Below are 25,806 nucleotides of genomic sequence, written 5' to 3'. Positions count from 1 at the left end.
TTGACCACTTTTATACCATGAAATTTTCCTTTCATTTCAACACTCATTAGAGTTCTATACAGGACTTCCATATGAATAAATAGATATGAAGATAAGGGATCTCGTTGTCTCAAGACTCTGGTTGGTTTAAAGAAATCACAAGGTACTCCATTTAACAGGATAACTAGGTTGGTGGTGGAAATGCATTGCATTATCAAACTGCACAATTTTGTTTAGGACATCTATCAGGAAATTCCATTTAACTTTGTCAAATGCTTTTGACATATTAATTTTTAATCCCATCCAACTCTGATTATCTCTTCTGGCTCTCATGCTATGTATTATCTCATGAGCAACCATTGTATTATCATTGATTTGTCTTCCAGGTATAAAAGATGATTGATAAGGAGAGATAATTTTATGAAGTAGAGGTTTCATTCTTTTGGCCATTATTTTAGATATTATCTTGTAAGTTGTATTACAGAGAGATATTGATCTAAAATCAACACGAGAGTTAGGGAAATGCACTTTTGGAATGAGGGAGATGAAAGTTGAGTTCATCTCCTTCAGCATGAAGCCAGAAGTGAAGAAAGTTTGCACCATATTTATAAGGTCAGGCCCTATGGTTTCCCAGTTATCTTGGAAGAAATTTGGGGGGAAACCATTTGGACCTGGAGACTTATTTCCTTCCATGTCAAAGAGATCACTTTTAATTTCCTAGGGAAGAGCAGTTTCAAGAAGTCTAGAATTCTCCTCCTCACTTACTGTGCTTGGAATTAGGTTTATCATATCCATATTCAAAGTTGGATCAGATTTAGTAGCTATCTCCTTGAAGTGTTCTGTGAAACACTTTGCTATTGAGAGTCTATCATTCAACCAACTACCATCTTTTGCTTTAATAGTATCCACCATGTTTCTTCTATATCTAGTTCTGGCAGAGTTGTGAAAGAAAAAGGTGTTTCTATCTCCTAGATTTATGGTGTTGTTTTTTCTTTTTGTTTTCCAATATCTTTTCATTGACTTAGAGATTTTTCTAATCTCTTTATGGTGATGGGGCATCTGTTGGTTTCTCTAGAGAGTTTCTTTATTTTTCTTTTTAGAGTTTCTATCTTGTAAAATGAATCATTGGTCACAAATTTGTCTTTTCCTTAAATTTGCGCGGGATTAATTTAAAGAGGAACTAGTTGATGAAGTTTGAGGGAAAATTTTTTGGGAATTTAGGATTCCAAAAAAAAAGAAAAAAAAAAGAAAGAGGGTGAATGATTTAAACGTAAATTAGGAAGAGAATTTAATTAATGAGATGTAGTAGGGACTATCAACGGATCAACTCTGGCCGGATATAGGTGTACCAAATTAATTAGGGCGTACAAATTTTATTCCCGACGACACTAGTGGATAAGGGATGTCTAACAAGTGTAGAGTTACCTTATTGCCCCTCTTCTTTAGGTTGTGACAAGTGTCTTTCATTTATTATTGATTAAGGAGAATTATAGATGAAGATAGAAGATGTAGAGACAAGAAGAATGATATCTTATTATATAGATTAGTAGTTCTAATACATAGGTTTCTTTATGTACATATAAAGAGGAAACTAGATGGCCCGCACATCGATGGGCCGTAGGCCCTGTAACACTCCCCCTTCTGCGGTTCAATAACAAAAATTTATACATAGCGCTTCATAATAGTGCTTTGAATGTAGTTCTTTAAATGTCGTTCTCTCCTTGATGACTTGTGTCGAAATCAATTGCCTTACCAAAACTTTAACAAGGAAAAACCCAGTGGGATAAAACCTTGGTATAACTCTTCACATGTAGTACTTCACATGTTGTCTCGTACTTTACATGTAGTTCATCACATGCAATACGATCTTCAAAGATCGACGAGTCTAAGTTAATTGCCTCGTTAAAAATTCGTCGGGAAAACCCAGAGGGACAAAACCTGAACTAAAGAAAAAGAGTACGATATTAAGCAAACTTAGAACATAGTTGGACTGAAATATGTTGCCTCATTAAAACCTTGACAAGGAAAACTGATAGACGCATTTATGTGTCTATTTTCATCTCTTTTGTGTATTTTGTTAGTATCCATTTTTGCTTATTGTGGTGTTTTTATGTTTGTTTAGGTGTTTTTGGAGAAATACCCCTTGTGTAGAAAGAGTTGCTCAATAAGTAATGTTTTACACCCCGGAGAAATGCACCCCAGAAATGCACCGGAAACGTCCCAGAAATGTACCGGAGGATCCCAGGAAAATTATCATTTCCACCCCAAAATTACTATTTCCACCCAAATTACTATTCGCACCCCAGCACTCTGGATAAGGGGCACCTTCTTCTCAAATTCAAATAAACTTTTTGGCGGGAAAATTGGTTCATCAACTGGCAGAATTTCAATCGACAAAATGAAGGTGTTGTGGTGCGATTCAATGGCTCAAACTTGGTAGGAAGATGTGATATAGGTTAAGGAACACTTTTTGGGCTTTTGGTTCGATCAAATTTGGCCATAATTAGTTGGACAATTCACGGAAGCAAAACAGGGAAACACGGGTTGGACACGGGATTGGAGAAGATTTGAGCGTGTTCTTCTCATGCATGAGGGCTCTAGCAACGTTGTGGGTCGTGTTTAAACACTTCTAGAGTGACCAGGATGGAAATCTATGCGTACCAGAGCAAGAATGGAAAGAAAATATTCCCAAGAATATTTTTCTTTACTGCCGAGTTAAAGAGAATTATATGGAGTAATTGAGGGAGATTCAACGAGCTGTAGGTGTATAAATATGTTCCCTGGGAGTACTAGAGAGGCTGTCGAGAGTTTGGGGAGGTTTGGAGGCGAGCAGAGAGGCGCAGGAGGAGTTGCAGAGAAGTTACCTGCTGCTGCTGCTGCCATTAACACGCCTGAAGAACACGAAAAACGGACTCGCAGCAGCAGTCGTTCCTCAACAGTGAAATCGACTGTCGTTCGTGGGTCGTAGTTATTCAACGACAACAGCACCTCATCTCTGTCGTTGATTCTGGACGCCTTCTGTGGGTCGCAGAGTTCTGTTTTACATCAATTTCTTGTATTTCTCTTCATTGTAAAACACTTTTGAGCATCAATGAAATATTTTGAGAGAATTTTTACTATGATGAGTTAAACCCCAACACTGGGGCGACGGAGGAGGCCGAGCTTCATAAATGGGTAATTTTATTAATTCTTTTTAAGACTTTTGCATTAATTTAAAATTGAAATATGATTTGAATTAATTGGTTGTTATTTAATTTGATGATGTATGCTTGGCTTAGGTGTTTTGATACATCATGCTTAGGCCTTACAATCAATATTTTGAAAATCTACTTTGGCAAAATAAGAGTCCATATAATTTATGTTTTGAGCGATTATTGTTGAGAATAAATCATTGAGCCCTATGTTATGAAAATTGGCCGAATCATTAGTCCCAGTACCTCTCTACCAATTTGTCTATATTTGTATATAATTTTTATAAATCTAAAAATCCTTCACCTTCACAAATCTTAGAGTTCGAACCTTTATTACTACAACCACCGAAAAATCTTTAATCAAAAACCCAGTGGGAAAAAACCTTGATGAAGGGAAAAGAGTAAAACGTGACAGATGCAAGTAAAGGTGATCCGTTGAAGATGATAACTTTGCGATGTTGAAGTTGATTAGTTTCTTCACAACTCCTAAGGCAGAAAATCCTTGTGGGAAAGACAATAGCCTTAGTTGGGAAATTACTTCCCGGCGTTTGTTGTTGTCTCATTAAAAACCTTGTAGAGTAACAAAACCTTGTGGGAAAAAGTAATCTCGATGAAGGAAAAAAAGTACAACACAACTTCAACTTCGAAGTAAAATATTTCGACATCATATCCTTTGATCCTTCCTCTGATGTCGGCATCTCCCCCTGATTACTTTCAGAGTTATTCCAGAAAGTTCCTTTAGTCATGTACTTTTCAAAACTGAATATCGGTAATGATTTAGAAAATAGTCTACCATATATCCTCCTGATTACTTTTGTTGGATAAGAGATTATTGTTCCTTCATAATAAACAACCTTTGGATTTTAGTTTCTTTAGCATTCCTTTATTATGTCTTTGTAGGAATAAAACAAACTCATGTCAATAGTTAGTTTTAAGTATATGATTACGTTCATTAGACCATTCCAAAGACGTTATGTCGGTGCTGAGCTATATCTAGCTAACAAGTTCATTGAGGTGTAACACTTGGTCGTGTACATTATGCTAAATAGAATAATGTGTCTATTGTACTTAGATAAGGGAAATTCATCTCTCGACAAATATTCATCATCTTCCTTTAAACGAATTGGTCATTTACTTACATTTGAACCTCGACTAACCATGGGAATGCTAGCAGGATGTATGTCCTTGTTAAATTGCCTGAAAACTTTAGACCTATGCAAACTAGTGGGATAATATGCCACAATCGCAATTTTCGATCGAGCTTTCCCCAGATTTATCATTTCAAATTTGGATTTAGAGTATCTTGTCGGATCTTTTATTACATCAAGAGCACCCATCATGTCTGTACCATCGACATAGGTAGCTATAATTCCAAATCAAGAACTTGCGTGTGAATACGTAAGGAAAAATACGTTACTCGTATATCCCCTCCAAGTCAATAGCCACTTTGACGGGTATACCACTTTCACATGATTGTTTCAACCCGTAAGTGAACGTCCGGTATAATTGTAAACGCACTTTCTGGTCTAAAGTCACTTGATTTGGGTAACAAAAGGCTATCAAGCCCCTTTTTAAATATCTTATATCTCTTGATTCTTTCAGAGATACGTAACAACCACATACATATGCTGCATTTCATGTATTTTTGAAATTACCAAGCTAACTAAGTAGCGGAACGCTATAACGTTCATTACAAGAGGACAATTCCAGGTCTTTGTGAGAAACCTCGTGCCACAAGGCGAGTCTTGATACTTTGAGACTTCATTATTCCCACTGTGCTTTATGACAAATAATTATGTATGTGCGATAGGTTTTACACTTGGTTGGTTAGCACTACCACATCAAATACCTGTATGTTTTTCAAAGAACCAAGTTCTACCTGGATTGTGTAGGCCCAATATGCTCTTTGTTGATATTAAACAATAAGAAGCATGGTTCGATCATTGTGATCTATTTCCTTGAGAAACTATATATAAAAATAATCATTAATATGCTCGCACGATCTTTCCATTGACTCACATGTTTTTTCTCTTAATCCTTTATGATTTCATTGTTCTCTGGAATCATTAAACTTCGGAGCGTCCTCCAGTATTGATTCATGGACATAGTCATAGATAATCAAATGAGATTATTTCATTAATAATACAAATTAGGTTGTACCTTACTCATCTACTTCCTTTCTAGATGAGTATTGACCAAACCTGGTGGTCTCTCCATCTTCCTTTGTAGAGCCACGGCCTTAACTACACTTCTACCAAGTATAGTTGCAACACCTTAGTTTATGGTGTACCCCATATTGAGGATTTCTAACCTTGCAGGAACATTTGAAGCTGGTATGTGTGATATTTTCACGTTGCCGATATCGGTGCACTTTCTGAAATATATTATTCTTTCTCAATTCACATTTATGTTTGTGGAGTAAAAGAATCAATATAAGACACAGTGTTAACACACCACGACAATTCCTATCGTTCCCTGAGAAAATACTTTTTCTTATCTCCCCCTAATGACGAGAAGAGTATCTCTTTAAAATGACAACCCGCAGATCTAGCGGTAAGACATTGTTTTGGGGTAAAAACCGATTCTGCTGGGAATGGTAAATTTGGGTGTGCCGCTGAGAAACGAATCTAAACCATAAACAAATGTACTGCACGGGAGTACTTTAGTTTCGAGAGATCAATCTGTACAATCCTGGCCTAAACCAAGAAATGGTCGTTTAAGTCTTTATTCAGTCACAAAATGAAGGAGAAGGGTTGATCTTAGGGAGGGAAGCCAAGAAGGTGTTGAGATCAGGATGCTGAATTATGAAGGTGCGACTGTTTTATGACTTGGATCAGAATGTGGAACGGTCTTGCAGAATGTAAGCTATCAGTTCTTGGTGTTTTCTGGATACTTGTGTTAATAACCTATTTATACAATTCATAGCCGAACACACCCTTATCTCATATGACTGGGAATAGTTGAGTAATGGAGGAGTGATATCGTGCAGGATAGTGAAAACCACGTCTCCACTATGAGGGGAAGACTGGGTGGTTTTGTCCCACTAATTCTCTATCATCACTAACTGCCCGCCTTTCCTGACACTTTCTTGTAATGGGCGTGTTGCACGCCGCATGCTGTATACCGACAGACCAATACCCTGATGAACATCCCCCAGTTTGTGACATGTTTGATGTCTCGAGTATTTTGTAGAAAATACATTGCAAGTTGCTGAGTGGGTCTTTTTTGTAAGACCTAATTACTTTGACCAATCACGTGCAAGCTAGGCGGCGGGCGGTCATATGCTACAAGTCAGGTTGTGAGACTTGCCGCAAGAAATAACATGTAATGCGTTAGGGTTAAATTATTTTATGAAATCGTTATTTATAAAATATCGATTGTAGTCGATGCATATAAAGCATCGCTTTTAAGCAAGCAACTCAAAATAATCGATGCTCATGAAGCATCATTGTATAAGGCTTGTTTAAGTTAGTCGCGGAGCCAAATGTCTTAAAAGGAGCATGACTGGCCATTTTCTAGAAGCTGCTAGGAGCCGTTCATGCGCGACATAGGTAGGCCGATCGGTCTTTATAGGAGAGTGACGGCTGGCGACCACGGGGACATCTTATTGGTCACCTAAAATTTGATCTAGGATGGTCAATTCGTCTAGCGAAGTTGGACGACCTAGATGATTTGCGGCATTTAACTACTGCTGCTGAATTTATTAAAATTCCTATTGGCAGTGCGACTAGCCACTTTTGGGAGATCGTTTAGGAGCCATATAGGCAGGCCGCGGCTTGGACGATTGTTCCTTATGAAAGAGAGGTGGTCGTTGATCACGGCGACATCTTATTGGTCCCCTAAAATTAAATCTAGGCCGGTTGATTCGGCTAGCGAAGTTGGGCGACCGAGATGATTTGTGTTAGTTACATACTGCCGCCAATTAAATTTGGGGTTTAATAGCCGTGTGGACAACCTACTTTGGGCTAACAGTTTTCGGTGTTATCCGCGTGCTGGGAGCTGTCAGATCGGCCAGCACAATATCCAGGACGCTGGTGAGCGTATCCGCACCTTTCCCGTTGATTAAGATTGAATCTAGGCTGGTCAATCTGTCTGGCGAAGTTGGACGTCCGAGATTGCTTTGCGGCAGTTATATACCGTCGTTGGTCGACCTTGAGGTTTCGAATCCGTGTGGCCAACCTACTTTGCGCTAGAGATTGGAGGCGCTAGTTTTCGGCTTGAACAATTCGATTGGCCAGGGATGAAGGCAGGCCGCCGGCGAGCATGTTGGTATTTCATTGGCCGACTAAAATTGGATCTGGGACGGTCGATTTGGATAGAAAAGTTGTACGACCGAGATCGTTTTGCGAGAGTAATATGCTGCCACTAACACAAATTAGGGTTTTGAACGTTGCGCGGCCAACCTTGTTTGAGTGATCGGTCAGCGGCTCCTCTTACAAGTTATAAGGGTTTCGATTGGATGAGGAATAAGTGGTCCCGTCGAAGCGTGTCACAGAGCTTGTCCGATCGTGTTGGGAGGCGGCTAGGCTTTATAAATAAGCCGGTCAAAACGTACGACCGTGATTGTTTTAAGACTGACATGGGAAGCCTATATACGATTCCTTAATTAAGGGATTAGGTGTGTCGACCAGCCAACTTCCACTTTTAACCAAAAGTGTATACGGCGCTCTTGGAGCGATTTGATTGGTTGATGGAAAAGAGGGGTGTGTCCGATCGGTCACGGGCAGCGCCTGTTAGGGAAAACCGGCCGTCCAAGTGGCGTTGTCGCGCCTTATTTTGCTGCTGCTTTTATTTGTCGCAGTTCCTCTTTATTTCTTGTTTTCCAACTTTTGGTAGGATTTTGCTCCTACTAGTCCATGGTGGATCAATCTCCAAGCTTACCTAGGTTTGGTCTCGACCAATAGGGTTCGAGATATTGCGTAGGCCGTAAAAACCTAATTTTTGTAAATTGCTAAAATTAGATTTAAAAATTGAATTCTGCGAGCTATCACGAAGTTAATCAAATTTGATGATTTCTGTGCGTTGGCACAAAATCACTATTTTATTCTTAAATAGCAGCGCAGTGTACTTCCAAATAAGTACTTTCATGCAGACCTTAATCCTGACACTTCGGAAGATTCATGCTACCCAGCTGCGAGTGAACATTAATCGTCATGTCATGTAAACATTAAGAGGTCAGCTGGGGAACATGGCATAATAAAAATACTCAGCAAGCCATACATTAGTGAATAATGCAAGCGAGAGACTAAATACTCATTAGGCTCTATACTAGTGAACAATTCATCTAGGATCTTGAGTTTCAATACAATATGAAGTGCGGCATAGGCACTCATTAGATTTAATATATTCTTCAGAATCCTTACGGAGTATGAACATATCAAGGTCTACTATTCCTGACACCGAGTCAGCTAGACAGACTTTTACAGTTTTCTCCCTAAACTAAAAACCACCATCAACATTAAGTCTCCTGCTTAGCACGTAATAGTGACATTGTTGCGGGGTAAGCACTAAATAGTGACAGACGAAAAAAATTTAATAAGATGAAGCAGGTAGATGTTACCGGAGATATATCAGCTGGTTTGAACTTCCTTGGCAGTCGTACTGGTGAAGCAGCTATCAATCGGGGGATGCTAACAAATTACCGCTCATCGAACATCAATGGTAGGAAAAGAAAGCGAGCATGTCTGGTCAAGGCCTTTGATCTCAACCAGGTTCTCCCCATTTTCGTGTACGCCAACCAACAGTCAGGTAAGTTCATCTCGTCTTCGTATTTTGGCTGTGAGTGTAATATCCACGAGTAATTGATCAAACTTGAACATTTAGCTTAGTGTGAATGACTTTCTTTGTTAGCGGCAGTAGATCAAGCGTCAACAGCCATAAAGCAATCTCCAATAATTATGATCAGCAGCAATGCGAGCAAGGAGAACCAAAGATAGGTGCTCTTTTCTATTTTGCACATGTAGCCACCCAACAGTAACTAGGAGCGTAAAATAAGATGTCACCTGGAGATATTCCCGCTGCTAAGCCAGGAGGCATTAATGATTCCAAAGACATGCCAAATATAGATGATGACTTCTGCGTAATGTCCTATACGACTGTTAGGACTCATCTTAATCATGTGACGGTTATTCTTCCTGGACCAGAGGGTGTAGAAAATGTACAATCGATCTTCTCTGGAATGTGTAGTGAGGTTCTGTATCCAGAAGAATGAGTTTCTAGCCTCTCTAGTAGATTTCAAAATCTGCCAAACTCCATTACGCTCAATTGCAAGAGTCTTTGACTTTAATTTGTTTGGTGTATGGAGTGCTGAGTCGCAATAAAAATGTTTTTTAAACTTCTGAGCATTGACTGGAACGAGATTGTATTCATTCTGACTCTTTAGCTCATATGCCTATTCTTTCCCTTCTGATGATGATGATATGCTTGAAATACTTGTATGGGAAAAATCTTTCGGAGCCTTTGAGTGAAGTAGATGAGATTAGAGGCGTTCTGTTGCCGACGTGCTGCTATCAATGTTCAAGGACTTCGTTCCAAGCGACATCCTTTGAACCATCTTGTGAATATTGGATTGTTGCATCGAATGGGATGCAATTGAGCAGTCCCCAGTTACATTTATGTTTGATTACTAGAGTTGTATTTTTGAGTTGTATTTGGAATACAATGCGGTCTTCTAAGGAGTCGTAGATGCGTACTAGATCCAATGGCGTGGCCGGATATGTGAAAATATCTTCGCGACGTACTTTTAGAGTCTTTGATGCACGTGTACGGCTTCATGTTGAGAAATTACTGTGGCTCGTAAAGCTTTGACACTGATAATGCTGATATCAAAAATAACCTGGTTGAGGGACGTGAAGGCATCCCGTGCTGGAAGTCCCCAGGTGTAATTATCCTGAGCCTATTTTCTCTTGAAAGATGTACTTCTATTGCATTTGCTGGTAAGGTGGTTGACGAATTGATGAAGGCGGAAATCTTTTGGATTTGTCATTTGTTGATCAATGGGCGGGAGTCCCACTTGATAGATTTGTATTGTATCCAACTTCTGGCAGGCCATGCACCCCTTCCATAGGAAATTGTAAATCTAGAAACACAGAATTTGACTTTGTCGGTGATGTGGTTGTTGATGTGCAGCTTCGTGCAGGCCTTGGGTAGGCGGTGCTGAGTTCTGAGTAGGTGATGTGGCAGACATGATGCGGTTGGTATGTGTGGCTTGCTGAGCGCCACTTTCCTCTTTGATTCTTCACTGACAACTGAAAAGACGAGGGTACCAAAATACACCACAATCTTAAACTTTTGATCACAACCTATACAAGACCCACTGTGTATAAACCTCTTGGAGAAACAATCACTCAAGGAATATTTCAACATAGTGTCCACTTGAAATAGGGTTAGTCCAGACTGGCCTAACACGTGAATAATTATATCAGACAAGTGGAGCAACCCAATACACTTTGTGTGATCGTCTATGGAAGTGAATCGAGACAATAAAAAAACAAAGTGTTTACTTGATAAAGGTACGGTAATAACTGAAACCAATAGGATTGATATCAAGTGTCCTGTTAACGTACAAACTGCAATTTACTTTAATTATAATAAAACAATTATAATACGGAAATATAAAGTAAATAGCACAACAAGATTTTGTTAACGAGGAAACCGCAAATGCAGAAAAACCCCGGGACCTTGTCTAGAATTGAATATTGTCAGGATTACGCCGCTATACAAAATATAAACCAACTTCGTGTAGTTGAGACCAAGCAACTAAACCTATAGTTCACCTAGTTCCATCTGTATCCCTGCGCCTCCAACTTGTAATAAGTCACACACTTGGAACAATTCCTTTGGTTCGTATTCCAAACAGTAAATGAACAACAAATATGTTCGGTAACAACTCTTTTCAAACAACGTGATATGAGTTTGACAAAAGTCTCTTCCGTTTATCCCAATAAACTCATTTGTCGGGTTTCAAGATCTATCAATCAACAACTACCGAAGTAATGGTTTAGAGATTTTGCAATCAATACTTTTAATCACAAAGAATCGTATTGATGCCGACCTACACAACTAATCAATCAAAAAGATAAACCGATTATAGTCGGATCCCAGCCGATCAATTTTTGTGCACACCAAAGATTATGAACTCAAATAAGATATCTTCAATGTCTTCATTGTCTTAAAATCTTCTTAGATATTCAATAAACACCTGCACACCAACAACTTGAATCTCTTGTGATCAATCACACACAGAACGGAGTCTGTAAACGTTGGATTATCACAAGATGTCTTTAGAACTACAAACAACCTAAAGATCCCCGACGAAACTTCGATCTAGTTTGATTGAATCTTTTATCAGAAGAGAAGATTCTCAAGCATAAACAAACTAGGTGCAATCAAAGTTCAACCACCATTAGTCAATCAAATCAATCGAAAACTAATAATAAACTGCAATTATCTAGCTTCCCACCAACGATACTGATAGAGCTTCTCAATCCCAAAGAAGTCTTTAAACCAAGCGGCCGTAAGAGATTTCGCCTAATTAGGTTACTTTCCTCTCCGAATAGGTGGCTCCACCAGTAACAAAACAACAAGGTAGTTTTGCTGGCTCTGAGGATTAGTTTGCTTGAAGTGCAAACTTCAATATTTATAGACCAAGGAAGTTTGGACACCAAGGAATTTCCAAAACCGAAAATATTCTCAAGATATGCATTAACGCCCAAATTCGGTTTCCATAATTCCTGGAAATGGTTTGACCGCAATCTCAGTAGAAAATATTCAATTAGTAAATACATATTACCAATTTTAACTTTCTAAAGATATGCATTTACTTGCTGGAAAATAAAAACATATAAAACTAGAAACCTTAATTAAAAGATTCTAAATTTATTTCGATCCGGGATTCTCCTTTAGCAATTAAGGAATATATTTGAACAATAAAAGATAAGAGTTAATGTTCAAAGTATGTCGACATCTTAACTTTGTAAATCCTTTTTCATATTTATAATCTTGGAACCGATTTTCCACACTTCCAAACAAGTTTAGAATTGATTCATCTGACTTCCAAGAACTATGTGATTGATCAAGAATACTAAATCACCAATCATGGGTTCACGGTTTTACCAAAACAAGTTTCGATTATACCTCCATGTAGGTGCTGGAATTAGCCACGCTAGCTTTCCAAAATTCGGTTGACTAGGTACTATGATCGGTTCCCACATATATATGGTATCTAACTTGTATTTGGTGCACATGTCCATATGATCGGTTCCCAATAACTAAAAACGTGTTGCACATGTTCATAGGATCGGTTCCCAATAACTAGAAACTTGCTGCCTCTCTTACAAGGATCAATTCCCTTTTGTGATCGGTTGCACCTATTCGTAGGATCGGTTCCCCAATGTCTAGAGTTGGTCATACCAATAACAACAAATCGATCATACCATCTCAAGTGATTACTTAAGATCGGTTTCACTAATAAAAGTCATACCAATACAAAAGTCAGGCCTTGTGAATAGTTTAACCAAGAAGATAAAGCGGTTATACTAATATCACATATTAGTAATCCAAAGATTTGCAATGAATAACAAATACCAATAAGCCTAGCGATTTCCCTTTCGATTCACAAAACAAGTTTATGAACTTACTTCCTTTAAACGAATGTAAAACATTGTTTCCTAGGATGAAATCTTCACCTTTAGACATAATCATAATAACATTCATACGATTATTTCTATGTCTTATATACGAAGTTCAAAACATAAGTGTTATACTTCGAATTGTATTCCTTAATACTACGTCTAACTAGAGTATAATCATTCACAGCTTCGCGATTATGTTTTCAATATGCATGACTTGAAAGATACATTAGGGAATGAAACAGTTCAAGTCAAATATTACTAACCTCAAGAGGAAGGATGATGTCGTCATTGTAAATCCTTACTTCTTCACATTATTCAAGTCTTCATGTAATACTTGTAATGTCTCATATCCTAATACTTTCAATCTAACCTATACGAAATTGACTCTAGTACATAATCAAGCGACTCTTTCAATGAGTTTTGATTCACTAAAATATGACAACCAAACTTGACATACCAACGCTTGGTGAGTTCAACCGAGCTATGCTCTAACAATCTCCCCCTTTGTCAATTTTAGTGACAAAACTCTTACATCATATGGATAAACAAATTACAAGAATTCATTACACATACGCTTGATTCCCAAATTCAACAACACAATAATCTGTATACATTCAGTCCACAAATGCCGCTGTTGACATTATAATAACAAAGCTAATACTCCCCTTAAAGGTAAGATAGGTAGATTTTCAATCCACACGTCTTTGTTATTTTCCAAATCAATATGATATGTTACTCCCCCTTAGTATATACTTTACTCTTTAGTTAGATATAACGTTTAAGCACCATTGTCCTTTCCTTTAGTGATACCAATTACCAATATCACTTGTTTACTCCATATATTTCTCCCCTTTTTTGTCACAAAATGACAAAGGTACGAGCAAATAAAGGTCAAACCGAAAGGATCTTACAAATCCCAAATAGACTTGCAAACCTATAAGAGTTAAGCAGGAGGGTTCCACACACCATTTTAGATAACCAATATCAATACCGAAACTACAAAGTAATTTTGTTTTGATATGTTACCAAGGAAACAATTTCCCGAAGCAATTTTCCCTAATAGTTTAGGAAACCAAAAATCGACTAAGCACCTTAGTTCCTTTGCTAAAGTGAGTGTACAAATACAAACACTTGTTCGATAAGACCAAAATAAAGATCAGAATTAACTTTATTTTTCATATCAGTAACTAAATATTCGAATCAATGACTTAGACCTTTCACTTTAAACAAGACAAGTACTAGGTTAGTTAACTAGCATTTCTTGTTAAGGCATTCGATTAGACATGAATAACCGAATCCTACACTTTTATAAGTCTAACTAAGATCAGAATTAACTTAGATTCTCTTATCCAGAATCGAATTGGACTAAACAATTAATCTAGAAACACTTGTGTGAAGCCATAAACAATTCATACAAACCAAATAAATCAACTTGCATAATTATTTATCTCAATCAGAAGCAATTGAAATAATATAGACATTAAAGCACCGCAATTGCACCGTAATTTCGTAAGCCTAAACAGTTGATACCAAACAATAAAGCAAGATAAGAATAGTTTTTCTTAACGGAAACAATTGAGTAACACACACACATCCATACACACATAATGGAATAAACGTCAATTGTACCAAAATTTTGTTAAAAAAAAGCAATAGATATATAAGCAATAAAATCGGGATTTTCTTAAACAGGAAAACGATTAACTAACAAAGTTGATGTGATTTCAAATTGAGTTGTAGTAAAAAGTTCGTTGAGACTTGTGAAAGCAAAAGATTTTAGATTTAATGAAATTTAAAAACAAACAAGAATTAATTCAAGATTATTATGAATAACCAAGATACTGATTCCACTATCACACATGAATAAATTATGGCAAATAATCCAAAACTCTAATTATTTTTTAAGTCCCTTATTTCTTAATTCACAATTAATCAAACATATTCTCAAATATTAATTGTATCCCCCAAGCATAGACTATCAATTGATTCAACAAAGTATAATCTATCAAATTGAATCACAAGTAATTAAGAAAATTATGTAAACAATTTAAAACTCTGCAAAAGCAGTGATTGAGTGAATTATAATTAAAAATTAGAGAGAATGAAATAGTTACCCATTATTCATGCGTGAATAGCTTCCTCATTGCCTTGGTTATGGGAGAATTAGCTCATCATCATGTTGGAAACACACTCAAAATTCATTTGTATTGCTCAAAGGGTGCTTACAAAGATGAAATGGAGAAAAACTATTAAAAACCGGGTTTGCAACGATTATAAGTGTTACAAACTGAAAAGAACGATAGAACAGTACTGTCGCTGATTCTCGACCCTCGCCTGTGTGTCGTTTCCACTGTTGAAAAACGACTGTCTTGGATGGTCTGTTCTTCACGTTCTTCAGATGAGCAGCAGCAGAAAAATATTTCTGGAACTTGATTTTCTCGACTCTGTGATGCTCTGTAATCTCCCCAAACTCTCCGTCCCCACTCTATTACTCCTTAACTCCTTATATAGCCTCTCATGCACAAGAAATATCCTCCATAACTCCATGTAATTCTCCATTAATGACCTTTATTCTCCATGGAAGTTCACAAGGAATAGTTACCATATTTAATTCCTTCACGCGTCTGTTGTATGCAGATTCACTCATACACGCTTGCAAAATAACTTAGATTGAGTTTATCTCTTTGTAGCACACGGAACCTTCGCAAAGGCACGACCAAAATCCCATAATATATCGGGTAGTTATTCTTCGCTGTCCTAAAGAGAATACGTGTAATCATCCTTCCTTTTAGATCGTACAACACATACAAACCCTGCTTAAGTGTAACAGGGTGTTTCCAATTCAGAATTGCATCCAAATCCGACTGAAACTTCCCAAATTTATCATTAACAAATACTGAAACTTCTCACTCTCTGTTTTTCTTCTCCTGGCTTATCCAGCCCAACTGGATCAAATCCATCGAGCATACCAAGCCTGTTAAGACGAAACAGGCCTATCACAATAGATTCCAGTGATTGAATCTCTTTAAATCCAGTCCAGGAGATGAACCCTAATTTCAGCCAGCTTGACACACTGTTTTCCCGCCAAAAATATTCAAACCGCGGGGAAGAAAGGGTTTCCCCCTATACAGAGTAGGGTGTGAATAACAGGTGGATATCTTGGGGTGCAAATAGTGATCGAAGTGCCCCTTAGTAATTGAGTGCCCCTTAGCCAAAACTGGGGTCCGAATAGCAAATCTCCTCCGGGGGTCCAAATAGCACTTTTCGAGCAACTTTTTCCACACAAGTGTATTTCTCTAAAAACACCTACAAACACATAAAACACCATAATAAGCACACAATCAAGCACTAACAATAGAGACACTGAGGACAATTCAGACACAAAAATGTGTCTATCAAAATACCCCCAAACTTATTATTTGCTAGTCCTCGAGAAAAACTAATTTAGAAAAATAAAATCCTAACTCGCTAGGTGGCCCTAGCGACCGAGTTAATCTCGGGAGGGTTTACCAGAGGTGTACCCACAAAACATTTACTCCAGACCCTAACTATCTACGCAAAACCTTGGAAGGCACTAAAGAATCTCCTTGGTTGGCATACTCTCATTGACTACAGGAGGAAGTACCATGATGCGAAATTCCAATTGATGTACACGAGTTTGCATTCAGCATACTAAAATTCATATATAAGTGACAGAGCTCTACTCAGATAGTTTCTGGACATCATAACCGGAGTCAACCAATCACATGGAAAGATTAAGAAGATGGATAAAGAGAAAAGTAGATGGTTTAAAGTGAACGGTGTTTCCCATATATGTCTGAAGGCCTCTGCCAAGATGAACCTATCCTAATGGACTAAGATACCGGTCTGACTAATATCAACACAACTGGAATATACAAGGGGACCAGTGGTCGATAAACCTAACTCTAAATCAACACAACTGGCATATACAAGGGCACCAGTGGTCGACTTTATTGAATTTATTCCAGTTGGTCTGATGGTCTGGTCTCAATTTCTTTTTTTTTGGTATCTCAATCACCCTAATTCACCCTAGCAAAGGTAACAACTTGAATCGTGTGCCGCACCAATTCACTTAAAAAAATAAAAACAGAAGGATTAGGATTCAATGAGATATGGCGAAACTACCATGTTTTTTTTTTAATTCTAACACCCGAGCTCTGTGCTTTTATGAATAGACTCTTTAGATGTTTCCATCTAATCAGATTGGTTCTTCAACTCCTACAACCAAGATGTTCCCATCCACTTAGGTTGGTTAGTGCCAACCTTAATAAGCATAAATTTCTAGGCTCTGGAGTTTATTTATTGCAACTAAAAGCTAACAAAAAGTTTCTTCCCAACCCCCAAACTTAAATCTAACATTGTCCTCAATGTTTCTAATGAAAGAGTAATACCAAAAAGCAAAGTAACATGAGGAATCAGTAAAGAGAGAAGTCGGAAAGATAGTACCTGGGTGAAGAGAGAAATCAAAAACTAATATACAACATACAATCGCCTCGATGGTCAATCAAGGGTAAAAAGGGTCCTCCAGAGGGACCTCCTCAACATCACCTGTAGGAAAGGGATCTAAAAAGGGTTTCAATCTCTGACCGTTAACCTTCGAAGAACTACTACCATCTGGTGTCTCGATCTCAACAGCTCAATGAGGAAAGACAGTGCGAACAATAAAAAGGACCCGTCCACCGAGAACGTAACTTCCCAGGGAAAAGATGCAAGCGGGTATCATACAGAAGAACTTTTTGACCTGGAGAAAATGACTTTGTTAAAATATTTCTATCATGCACAAGTTTCATTTTGTTCTTATACTCCTTCGCACTATCGTAAGCATCTATACGAATCTCTTCCAACTTATTGAGCTGGAGTTTCCTCTGGGATCCTGCCTTGTCTAGTGAAAAATTTAGCTGCTTAACAACCCAATATGTTCTAACTCAACATGTAAGTGACATGCCTTTCCATACACAAGTCGATAAGGTGACATTCCAATGGGGGTCTTAAACGCAGTACGGTAAGCCCATAAAGCATCAGTAAGCCTAGACGACCAGTATTTCCGATTAGGATTAACTGTTTTCTCTAATATATGTTTTATCTCCCTATTGGAAACCTCTACTTGACCACTAGTCTATGGATGATACGGGGTATCTAACTTATGTGTAATATCATATTTCTTCATCAAAAGCCTAAAAGGTCCATCACTAATTATAGCTCGTGGTGTACCAAAACGTGTAAGTATATTATTTTTCAAGAACTCAATCACCACCCTATGGTCATTGGTTTTACACGCAACCGCCTCAATCCACTTAGATACATAGTCTACAACGACAAGGATCTAAAGGTTACCACAAGAATTAGAAAACGGACCCATAAAGTCAATACCCCACACATCAAAGACCTCTACAACTAAAATAGGGTTCAAGGGCATCATGTTCCTACGGGAAATGGTTCCTAACTTCTGGAAATGCTCACAAGTAACACACTGACTATGGGAGTCTTTAAACAACGAAGGCCAATAGAATCCACACTGCAATATCTTAGAAACAGTCTTCTTAGCACTAAAGTGACCCCCACAAGCATGATCATGACAAAAGGAAATAATACTGGACTGGTCATTCTCAGGTTTACATCTCCTAATAATCTGGTCTGGACAATACTTAAACAAATAAGGATCATCCCAAAAGAAGTGCTTCACCTCGGCTAAAAACCTAGAACGATCTTGTGTACCCCAATGTTGGGGCATTCGACCAGTAACAAGATAATTCACTATACTCGCATACCAAGGTGCTTGGGTAACAAAGAACAGTTGTTCATCAGGAAAACTATCCCTAACAGGAGGAGAATCATTAATGGTATCCACAACAATCCTAGACAAGTGGTCTGCTACTACATTTTCTTCACCTTTTTTTATCTCTAATGTCTAAGGAAAATTCCTGCAACAATAGGATCCATCTAATCAATCTAGGTTTAGTATCCTTCTCGGAAAGAAGATACTTCAAAGCAGTATGATCAGTAAATATTATGACCTTAGAACCTAAGAGGTAGGATCTAAACTTGTCTAAGGCAAACACAATAGCTAATAGTTCCTTCTCCGTAGTGGTATAGTTCAAATGGGCATCATTCAGAGTTTTGCTAGCATAGTAAATCACATGAAGTAACTTATTTTCTCGCTGACCTAGCACAACACCAATAGCATAATCTGAAGCATCACACATGATCTCAAATGGTAGGTTCCAGTTAGGTGCCTGGACTATGGGGGCGGTAGTGAGTAAATTCTTAATCTTCTCAAAAGCCTCTAAACAAGCATCATCAAACACAAACTTAACGTCTTTTGCGAGAAAATTGCAAAGAGGTCTAGAAATTAAGCTAAAATCCTTAACGAATCGACAATAAAAACCTGCATGCCCTAAGAATGACCTAATATCTCTTACGGTTTTTGGGACCTGTAAAGTTTTAATGAGGTCAACTTTGGATCTATCTACCTCTATACCCTTTGAAGATATGATATGCCCTAGAACAATTCCTGAACGAACCATGAAGTGACATTTCTCCCAATTAAGCACTTAATTATTTTCCTTACACCTAGTCAAAACTAGTGACAAATGATGCAAGCACTCATCTAAAGACGAACCAAACACTGAAAAATCATCTATAAAGACCTCTAAGAACCATTCTACCATGTTAGAAAATATGCTCAACATACAACGCTGAAAGGTCGTAGAAGAATTACAAAGCCCGAAAGGCATGCGTCTATACACAAAGGTACCAAAGGGACAGGTAAAAGTGGTTTTCCCTTGGTCTTCTGGGGCAATAACAACCTGATTATAACCGCAGTATCCATCTAAAAAGCAATAATGGCTACGTCCTAGCATTTGGTCGATGAAGGGAAGGGGAAAGTGGTCCTTCCTAGTGACCTTGTTCAATTTTCTATAGTCAATACAGACACGCCAAACTGTGGTAACCCGGGTTGGGATTAACTCATTGTTATCATTCTGGACTACAGTAATACCGGATTTCTTGGGAACAACCTGAACGGGAATGACCCACTTACTGTCTGAAATGAGGTAGATAATGCATGTATCTAACAGCTTAAGAACCTCGGTTCTAACTACTTCTTTCATATTAGGGTTCAGTCGACGTTGCATCTCCCTAGAAGGTTTGGTGTCACTCTCTAAATAGATCTGATGCATACAATCAGTAGGACTTATACCCTTAATGTCTGCTATGTGTTGTAGTTTTTTTTTCTAGTGATAAGTAAAAGTTCGTTGCTCGGACTTGTAAAGATTTAAAAAAACAAAAATATATACACAATATTTGTCACAGGATCAAGAGACACTAGGACACAGGATTCCACCATTAATCATTCACACAATTCATATATTTATTCGAAACAATTATAGCTCAAATCATAAGGACTCTCATTCTTGCCAAGGTATATTTTTAGAATATTTACTGTATATCACTAGTATGACGCATCAAAAGCACTACGACCAAGCATACATCATCATACGATATCACAACCAATTAAGAAAAATCATAAATCGATTAATAAAAAGTGCAAGTAGTCAAAAAAAGAATTAATATAATTATCATATGCGTAAAGAACGACTTCCTCCATCATCCTAGTGTTGGGGTTTAGCTAATCATAATAATCATGTTCTCAAAATATATATTTGATGCTCAAAGTATGATTAAAAGAGTCAAAAGTTATAAAACAGTGGTTCTGAGACTCACAAAACACGTCCAGAAAGAAACCATACCAGAAAACTGCCGCTAAACTGCGACACTTCTCCACTGCTGCTGGAACTGTTGAAAAATGACGGTCTTTGGCCGTCCGTTCTTCGTGTTCTTGAGCTCCTCCTTCTTCTTCAGCAGCAGCAGGTGAACAATCCTGCAAGTCCCGATTTCTCGCTCCTCTCGGCTCTGGCTCGACCCCAAACTCTTCATCCGCCTTCTATGAGACCCTAGGATGCTACTTATACACAACAGGAGCAACGAATCACTCACAATAACTCCACATAATTCTCATTTACTCGGAAAATATTTTTTTTATTTTCTTCGCTGTCAACCGAGATACGATCTTTTCCACCTCTTCTGCCTGCGCAAATGAGCTGTAATACTTCCATAAGTCACATACAAACTTTATAAGAGAAGATATCTTCCCCTGTTTGTCCACAAACTTTCCAAAATCGGCTCACAGTGCACCCGATAATATCTTCCCCTGTTTAACTTTGATTTCCTCCCACGGCTTATCTAGCCCATTTTGATCGATCAAATTGCTTACAATAGCCCTGTTTAGCTCTATCAAGTTAAGCCCAACTGATTCTTGGTATTGAATCTCTTTAGAAATCTTCCAAAATCAAATCGAAAATTCAACAGCGTCTCCATGCATGTTTCCCGCCATTTTGAATTTTCAAATCGTGAAGAAGGGTGTCCCCCTAGAAACTGGGGTGGAAACATCCTTTTGGGGTGTAAATATCCATGGGGTGCCCTTATCCAACCAAGGGGTGCCTTTAGCAATTCTTCTGGGATATTTTCCGCACTTTTTCGGGGTTCCTCCGGGACATTTCCGGAGTACTTCCGGCACACTTCTGGGGCGCTTCCGGTATACCGTCACGGAGCTCCAAACGCCGCATTTTTAACCAATTTCGCCGCAAAACCTTATTTTTCCAAAAACACATATAAATAAATAAAACACCATAATAAGTACAAAAACGGGCACTAACAGTATATACAAATCAGATATATTAGACTATCAAATACCCCCAAACTTATTATTTGCTAGTCCCGAGCAAATCAAAACTACAAAATAAAATCCTAACTCACTTTCGCAGGCATCGTCGATTGCATTTAGCGTATGCAATAAGCCTTTATACCCCTAGGTGGCCCTAGCGGCCGAGTTATAGTCTCGGGAGGGCTTACCAGAGATATACCCACAAAATCATTACTCCAGACCCTATCTACGCAAAATCTTGGAAAGCACTAAAGAACCTCCTTGGTTGGCACTTATTAATTACAGGAGGAAGTACCCTGACGCGAAATTCCAATTGTTGTATACGAGTTTTCACTCAAGCATACTAAAATTCATAAAAGTGACAGAGCTCTACTAAGATAGTTTCACGATGGACATCATACTCGGAGTCAGACTAATCATATGGATAGATTAAGAGATGGATATAGAAAAAATATATATGGTTTTGATGTTAACTAGGTGAACGATGTTTCTCATATCTGTCTGAAGGCCACTGCCAAAATAAACCTATCCTAAATGACTGAGATAGTCTGACTAATATCAAATCACTGGCATATACAAGGGAACCAGTGTTCGATAATCCTAACTCTAGGTCAACACAACTGGCATATACAAGGGTTCCAGTGGTCGACTTTATTGAATTTTATTCCGTTTGGTCAAATGGTCTGGTCTAAAACTTTTTTTTTTTTCATTTTTTTTTGTTTCAATACTCAGTCACTCTATTTTACCTTAGCAGTGGTAACAACTTGAATCGTGAGCCCCACCTAATCACCTAGAGAAACATAGTTTAAAAATAAAAATAGAAACAGAAATGAAAAGGACTCAACGAGATATGGCGAAACTATCATGTTATTTCTAACAACTGAGCTCTGTGCTTTTATGAATAGACTCTTTAGATGTTTCTATCTAGTCAGATTGGTCCCTCAACTCCTAAAACCAAAATGCTTTCATCCACTTAGATTGGTTAGTGCCATCCTAAATAAGCATAAATTTCTAGGCTCTGGAGTTTATTTATTATGCAACTAAAAAGTTTCTCCCATACCCCCAAACTTAAACCTAACATTGTCCTCAATGTTCTAAAGATAAAATTAAAAACATGAACAAGGAGAAACTGTTACCAATGAAGCAAAAGAGATAAGGAAAGATATTACCATGTCGCATGAATATTGGGTTACCTCCCAAGAAGTGCTAAGTTTAAAGTCTTCAGCCAGACTAAGCAAGGATTAGTCACCACGTAGAATCATATAGTAGTAGCCGGAATAACTGTGGGTCATCTGGATTAAAAAGTGTTACCCACAAGAAGAGGAAACTGCAACAGACCAAGAAGATACCGAACATACCCTTGCTTAAGACAACTACATCTAGTTGTGGTTCAGGTTCAGGCTCTATAAAAGGGTCTAAATAAAAGGTTTTCATCGGTTGGATTTCCTCAAAGCTAAGATCCGGTTCAGGTATTAGAGTCTGGAAAAACTCAATTAAGAACTTAGAAGCACATAATAACAACCTGAATAATTGGGGATCCTCTAAGTCAATTAGATTTGACTCACACAGCTGACCACAATGAAAGAGGTGTTCTTCCTTAAGAAAATGTGTCGACCCTAGTATCCTAAAGTGATTAGGTTTAGTCTCAAAACTTAATAACCGACACATCTTAAAATCAAAAGTTCCCACAATTGGAAGAAAAGTTTTTTGTGGGAAAACAAAGTCAATCTTGGTATCATAGCCTGGGTTAACCACATCAACCAGAGGATGGGTTTATAACAACTGAGCTTCTTTCTGGACATCATTAGGTTCGGGAAAACGTGTATGAAGATAATCTTGTAAGATGGTTGAGGCACAAATGTCAAGTCATACAGGAGGGTACTTTCTAAGAGTTAAAGCACACAGAGAATGACAATCAACCCCAAACTTAGAGTTTTCTGTGTCTCTAGAAAGACTAGTCACAACTTCCCTAATTTCTAAGTCATCAGATTCCTGGAAATGGTCAATAGATTCTTCTAAGTTGGGTTCATCCTCACTCATTTCTACGAGTTTATCATCTTATAAGACTAGTGTTTCTAAATCACTAGATTCTAAAACAGTATTATCAGGGTAAACTCTTTCCTCTAAACCATCATCACAATCATATAAAGGATTATCAGAGAAAGTTTCATATAAAGGCTCATCAACTAAGGTTTTAATCATAGTTACCTCCTCCGATTCACTGATAGGCACATCAAATAATGGATTATCCAACATACTGCAGGCTAAAGGATCATGAACTACATCGTCTAAAACGGTGGTATCTCTAATCAAATCCTCGTCCTTTTGAATAGGTGAATAATCATAAAAATTATTTGGATTTGAACTAGAAATAATATAATCATTATAAAGCTCAATTGGATTAATAGATTCCTGATCATTATGCCTACATATTTCATATTCTTCATTACTACTATCCTCATCATCATAACAGTACAAAGATGATTGAACCTTATCTAAATAAGTAGTGTCTTTTATTCTAGCCTCGTCCTCTAAATTAGGCAAATATTCACTATTGATATCAAGGGTAGAATTAGAAACCCTATTTTTGAAATTTAGATTATTTCGAGCAGCATTAGCCAACTGTTCATTTTCTGCCTCTAGACGTGCCTGAATTTCACTGAGCATAACACTTATACGTTCACCACTCTCGTTTATCATCTCAGAATATCGTGTACACTCTTCTTTTGAACTATTCATTTCAACTAAACGTTTATACGTCCTTTCAATCCGTTGTTGGGTCTCTTCTAGAGATGGAACAGGTTCAGAAATATCATAATCAGGACTAGTTTCCAAAAACGAGTAACCAGTACTACAGTGTTCATGATTTTCTTGCTCGTAAGACCAATTCGCGTGTGGATAGTAATTGGGGTCACCATGGTATGAACCATAACCTTGAAAAGGTTGGCGTTCCCAACTACTATTCCCACCATGGTCATAAAAATGATGATGTCCATATTCAAATTCAGGTCGATACTCATTGTATTGGCTTCTATCATACCAGTTCGTCATTCTTAATTGCAAGGGAATTCTACACAACCACAAACAAGGCCGACTCGACTCCACCAAAACAAACCTAAAGATTTATAGCAAACAAAAAGCATGATGGCTTCACTTAGATTGTTTCTAGACTTGCTTCTATCTCTCGAAGGGGAATTCGTTACAATTTAAGCAAACCCCTATGGAATTAATCCGAGTCAAAGTAAGTTGAATTGAGGTGAGGGAAGCTCAGTGGAGCTTTGATACCCAAGGCCTCACCGCTATCACAAGGCGGTGCAGTCACGCATTCAACTCACAGAAACCATCATGAACTTCGAGGTGTGCTTAAGAAAATAACCGATATCCTTCGAAATTTTTTCCTGATAAGCGCGATACCCTATCGGTCTCGTTCTAGTCAAGTTTTAAGCTTGGGTTCGCGTTAGGTTTCGTTTTCCTAAGGCGGGCAAGAAGGGAGCGGTGATGAAATCCGAACCCTTATCTTGTATTGGCCAGGCCTTGCCCTTTACTAGGAATTTAAAAACAGTCCAAATTCGTCCTCAATCAATGAATCACCTTAAGGAATACAGTAAACCCGCTGACAGGAGATTCGCGAGTGTTTCGATGGACTTACCTCCCTTACCAGACGGGGGATGAACCATTGAAGTCGACTCGGGCCACGACTCCTATGTCATGTACGAACCCGAGAGGCCGAGACGATATAGTAATCGTCGTCCTTCCCTGCACACAGTTTATATAATTTTTTTTTTTTAATAATACCCTTCCGTAGGGTTAAAAAAAGAATAAAGTCCAATTGTCCAGAATAAAGTCCAAATAAAAAGTCCAAAAATTACAAAAATTATGAAAACTAAAGCCTATTTAAAAATTCTAAAATAAATAAATAAAATCTATATACAAAAGCAAAAAAATAATAATAATAAAAATTAAATCCTAAAAAAAAAAAATTATGTATTTTTTTTTCTTCTCTTTTAGCTTTTAGCTTTAAGCTTTTTGTTCCCAAGTCCTTAGTATTCCACTTCGAACCTATAAATTAAAGACACAAAAAGAAACGTAAAAAGGAACAAATAATAGTAAAAAAATAAATAAACCTAAAACCAAAATCTATAAACAAGTCCGCGTCGGCGGCGCCATTTTTGTTGTAGTATTAATTTTGCGGTAAATAAGGATTCGTTGCTCGGACTTGAAAATATTTAAAAAAACAAAAATATACACAATATTTGTCACA

Source organism: Papaver somniferum, chromosome 6 (assembly GCF_003573695.1).
Source record: "Papaver somniferum cultivar HN1 chromosome 6, ASM357369v1, whole genome shotgun sequence".
In the NCBI taxonomy this organism is placed as follows: Eukaryota; Viridiplantae; Streptophyta; class Magnoliopsida; order Ranunculales; family Papaveraceae; genus Papaver; species Papaver somniferum.
This window is presented reverse-complemented; position numbering follows the sequence as displayed.